The 7,571-nt window shown below is 34.9% G+C and overlaps 2 long non-coding RNA genes across 2 annotated transcripts in view; both read right to left on the bottom strand.

The window, feature by feature from the left end:
• Nucleotides 1-1,293: 1,293 nt before the first annotated feature.
• Nucleotides 1,294-3,817, bottom strand: LOC311609010. Its single transcript, XR_014783227.1, has 3 exons — nucleotides 3,649-3,817; nucleotides 2,287-2,450; nucleotides 1,294-1,666 (listed from the first exon to the last, which is right to left on the bottom strand). It is a non-coding gene; the product is annotated as an uncharacterized lncRNA (long non-coding RNA).
• Nucleotides 3,818-7,037: 3,220 nt separating this feature from the next.
• The window catches only part of LOC311609299, a 23,088-nt gene continuing 22,554 nt past the window's right edge, over nucleotides 7,038-7,571 (bottom strand). The window contains exon 5 of the long non-coding RNA XR_014783346.1: nucleotides 7,038-7,155. This is a non-coding gene — a long non-coding RNA (uncharacterized lncRNA). The remainder of the gene's footprint in view (nucleotides 7,156-7,571) is intronic.

Here is a 7,571-nt window from a genome sequence, read left to right as displayed (position 1 = left end):
GGAGAGTTTTATTTTTATCCATGTGAATAAAGTCCAGTAAGACAAAACCATGTTGCAAGATCTATCTAAACCATTTTCAAACCCTTTTAGGACACAGACTTTGTTGTCATAATCCATTATAGTTTACCTGGATTTCATATTGTTCCAGAAAGTAAAATAGCATTGCCCACTGAAAGGAAAATATAAAGCACATCAATAAAACATACATGTATAATGTTAAATTCAAGTAAGCCATGTTGAAAATGAAAAGCAAAATTGATTTTATATATATATATATATATATATATATATATATATATATATACACACACACATATATATGTATAACCACGTATGTTAGTCAGTGTTCTATTGCTATGAAGAGACACCATGACCAAGACAACTCTTATTAAAGGAAGCATTGAATTCATTGAACTAAGGTTTTACAGTTTCAGAGGTTAGTCCATTGTCATCATGGTGAAGATCATGGATGCATGTAGGTAGACATGATGCTGAAGAAGTAGCTAAGAATTCTTGTCCCAGCCCAAGGGACATATCAAAACAATGTTCACCTGAAAGAATGGGTGCGAACTGGAAGAGACAGAGACATGTGGGGTATGAAGCCAAGCTGGATTTCTATCAAGGCTCACTTGGCTCACTTTATTAAAAAGTGAGTACAGTTTATATAGCAAGGGCATGGCAAGATCTATTACAATCTCACTTCCTTTAGCGCCCCTCCCCTCTTCCCTCCCCCCCCCAGCAAGAATACAATCCTCTGAGTAGTTCCCTGTAAGAACTTCCTTAGTCCTCTGGGTAGTTCCCTGTAAAAAAAATTCCTTGTTCCTTATTTCTTTTCAAAGGCAAACAGTCCAAAGATAGCCTAAATACAATAACTTTTTCAGCAAAGGTCAACAACCTGAAGGTCACAGCATGCAGCCTGAGCACAGGATTCCTAACATGGCTGAATTTAGCATGGCTCCCCACAAGTTCTGCATCCTGATCTGCAAGCAGCAGGAAGAGAGAGACTGGTCCTGGCATGTGCTTTTGAAACCTCAAATCCATCTCCAGTGGCACTTCCTCCAACAAGGCCACACATCCTCATTCTTAGAAGAGTGCCACTCCCTGATGACTAAGCACTCAAACATATGAGCTATAGGGCCATGTTCCACTTCCTGCCTCCCACAGACATGAAGCCATATCATAATGCAAAAATGCATCCACTCTAAAGTTCAAAAGTCCCCATAGTCTCACCGTCTCAAGGCTGCTTAAAAGTTCAATGTTTCTTCTGAGAGTCAAAATAATTTGTTAACCACAACCTCCAGCTAAATAACAAATGGCAGATCATATACTTCCACCGTATAATATCACAGAATATACATTAGCATTTCAAACAGGAGGAAAGGAAGCATAGTGAGAAAATTCTGTACCAAAGCAAGATTAAAAATTCTGCATCTCCCTGAAATCAAAGTATGCTTCAGATCTCTAACTCCTTCTAGCTGTGTTAACTGGAACATACTTCTCTCTCTTGGGCTGGTTCCTTACTCAGTCTGCTCCTTTTTTTGGCAGGTATTTCTTCTCTCTGGCATTCCCGACATTTTGGAGTGCTCCTTGTCTCTTCACCTCCACATTTTCTGTTTCTCTTTTCCAGCTTGTTTCTTTTCATTATAGGTCTTCCTAAGTGTAATCACTAAAAACCACATGAAACAGTAAATAAATACTAGACTGTCTTTAAATCTCCTCTGCCAAAGCCATTAGGCCAAAACTCTTCAATTTTGCCTCAGACGGATTTTTTTTTTGAACAAGGCCAAAAGCAGTCAATTTTTTTTTTTTTTTTGCCAAAATATCACAAGAATGGTCTATGGCCACTAACTAATATGTATCTCCTCTGAATCCTATTGAGCAAAGCTCCTATTACTCTGCATGGCTCTCAGCACTACTATCTTCCATGATCCTTCCAGGATGCCCCATTACATAGTGCTTTAAGTGTCCGACAGCTTTTCTAGTCCAAAGTGTCAAAGTCTTCCATATTCCTTCAAGCAAAAGCATGGTCAGGCTTATCACAGTAATGCCACAATCCTTGTTACTAGCCTCTGTCTTAGTGTTTTAATGTAACAAAGGGACACCACGACCAATGCAACTCTAATGAAAGAAGTAATTTAATTAAGGCTTTCTTACGGAGTTCATTATCATCATGGTGGGGGATGTGGTACTATGCAGGCACACATGCTGCTGACGAAATAGCTGGGAGTTTTACATACTGATCTGCATGCTGAGTCTGGCATAAGCTTTTGAAACCGCAAAGCTCACCTCTAGATACACATCCTCCAACAAGGTCACACTCACTCCAAAAGGCTGCACCTACTCCGACAAGGCCACACCTTCTGATCCTTCTCAGGCCATTTAACTTCCTGATGACTAAGCATTCAAATATACGAGCCTATGGGCACAATTCTTAGTCAAACCTCCACAACCTGTAAAGTGAACGGCAGAGTTTACTTTCCTATTTACATACTAATGTCTTCAGGATACAGTTTGTACTTCATACTTTCAATTAATTCCACCAATAAAATAGCCTGTTTCAAGTGTTCACTGTTGGCTTATTTGAATTCCTTTTTTCCTATCTCTTACTGTGTTCTTATTGCAGCAATTCTTCCTTAGAAGTCTGGCAATGCATCATTTCTTAGGAATATTCTGAGACATTTCCTTCATTGGATCATTTGGTTCTGTTTCATATCTTTATGTTGAATATTTCTTTTGACTTTGATCTAATTCATACTGTTCTTTATTTTTCAGTTTAATTTTTTAAATTTAATTTTGTTTTTTTAATATTTTTGAAGTAAAAATACAATTAATTATTTACCCTTCAATATCTTTTCTGCAACCCTTCTGCAAATATATATATTTGTGTGTGTATATATATATATATATATATATATATATATATATATATATATATATATATAATGCATGTAATAGGTGCACACATACATATGTATATATATATATATATGTGTGTGTGTGTGTATATATATATATACATATATATATATACATATCTATATTGTAGTATATGTTACTTATATTAGTATAATTTGGCTAAGTGAGTTACCAGTTGTGAGAATATTTCCTGATGAAGAATATTTCTCCTTATCTCAACATTTCTTAGTTTTTGCTGCTTCTTTGTGTAAGTATGGGGCATTGTGAGATTTCTTCCTTCCATGTTAGCATAAGTATTTGCATTGTTTCTGTTCAAATGTTGTTTGAGCAGTCATATTTTAAGGAACTCATGCATATAGCATTCTTAACATTTCTAGGTGACATAATCTCACAGCTGACATTCTCTTCCTTTGCCCTCTCTTCCTCTATGTTTTATTACTAGAGTTGGTGTCAGAATTTTGTTAGTGATATATATCACTTGGTGCTGGGCACTTGTTCTCTGTATTTTTATTGGATGTGGTTTTCTTTAATGATCTCCCCATGTCTGTTGCAGAGAGAATACTTTTGATGAGTGCTAAGTACTACACTTATCTGTGAATACATTAGAAGGCAGGTGCGAACTATTGGTTTAGTAAAACGTGGCAATAGGTTGTCTTCCAAGATCCATGACCTCACCAATCTTGACTAGTTGGCTAAGTTTTCAGTACTAAATATGGTTTCCCTCTTACTTACCAGGCCCTAATTCAAACCAGAGAGTGGTGCAAGATATGTGTGCTGTTATTTCACAGTCAGGGTTATCATATCATTCTGGTCATTGCTGTAGTTATGGGTATCATATCTGGATAGCACTATTGACTGTTCCCCTCTCTTGGAAGCTTTCATGGCACTCCCACCTCAAGAAGGAAGCTTTCAGGTGAGCTCCAGCTCAGATCTTTAGGTTCCTGTCTTCAGAAACAGGTATTAACACAAACCATTCAGAGGTAAATATGAATAATAGCAAACCCTATAATGTTTTGGGAGTCCCTTGTACTTAGTTCCCAGAACACCAACTCAAAAATGTGCTTCTTGGTGTTTTCAAATTTGTCTTCAGTTTCCACCTGACTCATCAGGTCAACAAGCTTAATTTGTAAACTAAATAATCACAAGTATTGGTTTACCATAAATTTAACTGAGGAAATAAGGAAAATATTTGTCACACAACAGAAAGGATATGAGATTAAACACATTATTGGTGATCTCTTTACACTTAAATGAAATATGAATATGGTAAATAATATAATACATCAACAAAATCATGTTAAGACTGTAGCCTACAGCAGAGCTGAAGCTAGAGGTAGCACATTCACTTTCAAGTTGTGACTTTCTTTTCCTCTGCTACCTCAGCTCTGCTGTAGGCTACAGTCATGGGGGACAAAGAGTGTTTCTGGCTTAATGTTTTCTTATTTTGAGGACCAATAGGTCTTCCTTGCTCAGGAGGCTGATCTCTTTAGGGTTGTAGGAATGGGAGGGATAGGGAGAGAAAAGACTTCTTGCTTGAGAGACACTTCAGAAGTGATGTATTAGCCTTGTCTGGACTTGTCAGAATTTTAAAGTGTATTCTTTCTTTAATGGAGCATCTGTGGAATTCCTCTCCCTCTGTTTCATCTGCAGGTCTCTGAAGTGAACTAATACAGTTTTATTCTGGCTCCACACCACTGAAACCTCACTGTTTCTGGAAGTCTACCTCCAACTTCCTCCCCCCCCCCCCCCCCCGTGACCTCCTGGCCTCTCCTGGTACTTGTCTTGCAGAGCTCACTTTCAAGTAGTCTTTTCATGTTGGAGAAAACAGCCAATCATGATATTCTGCAGTCCTAGGGCTCCGGGTGCTTTTCAACATCCAATTACTCACTCTCCTACTTTAGTTCCAAGTAGACAACTTCTAGCCCATTGAATTCCTCAGCTGGGACTCAGAAACAAACTCACTGTGCTCTTTTACACTGTGGATAGGAGCTGACAGGATAACTCACACTAATATTCTCATAGCTACCTGCCATCTCTGATATCCTATTTACCCCCTCTTGACGTAAATGGAAGTTCCTCACACTTACTACTGATCGTCGGGACCCTGCACTGCAATTAGCACGTTTTGTATAATGTCATTTTGGATATATTTTGAGTGAAATGTCCTATTTAAACACGTTTGTTATCAAACTATATTTTGTACAATTGTCTATCACAAAAAGAAAAAAAAACTACTTCAGAGTTGAAGATAGAATTTCAATAACCTTTCTAAATTCATTTCTGACTTCGTATCTACTGGCCTATATTTAATCCTTCCTCATCACTTAATATTAGCCTTCCATAGTCTCCTTTCAAAATGTTATTAACACCATTCATTTCTACCAATGAATTACTCTCAAAAAAGAAATAAAGAAACTATTCCATTTATCATAATTGCTCCAAAAATTAAGTACTTCAGAATATACATATCCAAAAAAATAAAAGACTTCTACTTAAAAATCTATAGGACTTTACAAAGGATATTTGACACTGTAAAGGTTTTTTATAATTTGTAACTGGCAGAATCAATACAGTGAGAATGTCCCTACAACCAAAATTTATGTACACATTTAATGCAATAAACAGTAAAATTCCAATGTCATATTCCACAGCCCTAGAAAAAACAATGTAAGAATTTTGGGGCTCGCAAAAGACAGCTAATGGCCAAAGCAATCCTAAAGAGTGAAGATACTTCTGAAGATTAAAACTTACCTAACTAATTAACTTACAGAAAAAATATTTCTTTTAAAGAAAAAAGTCAATTGACCTTAAATTATCTATTTTAAATTTGATATCCATAGTGACCTATTTTTTTTTTAGTTCTATTTACCTAATACTAAAAAAAAAAGAATCCATTTACGTATTCAGTCACTCTCTATGTCTGTATAGCTACTCCTCGATCTTGGAAAAGGCAAGTAGTCTTGCCTTCATTGTGCTACAGAGTAAATGAGGCATAATAAGAAAATAGATATTATTTCTACTGCTTTGTTGATATAAATAGAAAGAAATACATAAATACTAAATAAATACATAGATATAGCTCAAGGAAATACATGCTCCCTTTGCACGAATGAGTGAGTTAGTAGAGCCTGCTTCAGGTATTTATATTAGTAATTCTCCAGTATTTATATAAATATTAAAGAGCCTGCTTCTAACATGGCTATGGCATAACATGAAGCTATCATTGTGATTTTCACACAGTATTTATGTAATCAAATGTATTATATATTTGATGTGAAGATCTTTGAGAGCACACAAACATTGCTTTAGGAAAGTGAATATGCACCTTTATTAATTAAAAAAAAAATATATATATATATATACATACAGATAGGACACTAGTCACACGTTCTTGGTGATTCCTACGACCACCATGTTTAAGAAAAAAATAGTCACCATGCTGATGTCATACTCACCATCCTATGATCTGCACTGTGCTCCTCGGGACTGGCAATGTAATTAATTTATTTACATATCATTGCCTTAAACTTATTACACATATAGTTCTGTATTTTTATTATTTAATCAACTTTTAGTTATCTTTAGATTAGTTAATGACAAACACATTTCAGCTGGAGGAACTGGCCTACTCAGTATTCACCAAGAACTACAGAAGTTCTTTAATTATGAACAAACCTTTTCACTCTAATCGGTAATCAAGTAAGAAAAAGTTTAAACTCTAAAGTCAGATAATTATTTTTTAGAAGTTGACTGAATTACCAACAGTAGGAGTGTAAATTGATGTCCCATGGAATTAAACTGTCAAATAAAAATTTCCCCATGGTACTCATATTTGAAATTACATGAAATAAATATGCTTCTTTCATCACTGGTGGTTCATGGAACATTTATGTCTTAACTAGGCCTTTGTATTTATTGTATGCAAAAATATTAGTATGCCACTAAAACTTTTATTTTTTCTGCAAATGTCATAGCATAAGATATAAAATAGCATAGCATTGCCTTGACATAAAATATTCCCATGTAATTTAACCCAAATTACCTTTAAATATCAATAAAGATAACATTTGGAGTTTCTTATGAACAGTAAATATATTTACCTCATTCTTTTATCTACTGAGTTCATCTGCTTTTGTTTCCTTTAACAAATATTCCTTCATTTCACCAATAAACCAACTGCTGATATATCTTACAATTAATAAGATTCTAAGGCTAACAGTAATCCATAAAGATTGTTACCTAGTTAGACACAATTAGGTAAATTTAGGGTGAACACTTCTTTAGAATGTAGTGCAAATGAGTCCTAAGTCTGAGGTTAGATTCTCCAACCTCAACATTAGTAGCTATATGATAATGTACAAATTATTCACTCTTAATTGAATTCATGTCTTCAGGTTTGGAGGTAAGCACTCTACCAATTGAGCCATCTGTGATCTTTCATGAACTTTTATCATGATGTTCACAAGAAAAGCAACATACATTGTTCTCTCATCTACTTTATTAACAAGATAACAAGCTGTTTTAAGAAGGTGTTGTTTTGTTTTTTTTTTTTTTTTTTTTTTTTTTTTTTTTTTTTTTTTTTTTTTTGTGTTTTATCCCACTTTTTGTTTACATTTATTCAGGAATATTTGTACATATTATTATTTTTTTTTTAA

This window comes from Acomys minous (genome assembly GCF_964271855.1).
Source record: "Acomys minous genome assembly, chromosome: 11".
Taxonomy (NCBI): domain Eukaryota; kingdom Metazoa; phylum Chordata; class Mammalia; order Rodentia; family Muridae; genus Acomys; species Acomys minous.
Note: the sequence above shows the minus strand (reverse complement) of the source record. Positions and strands in the feature narration are given on the sequence as shown.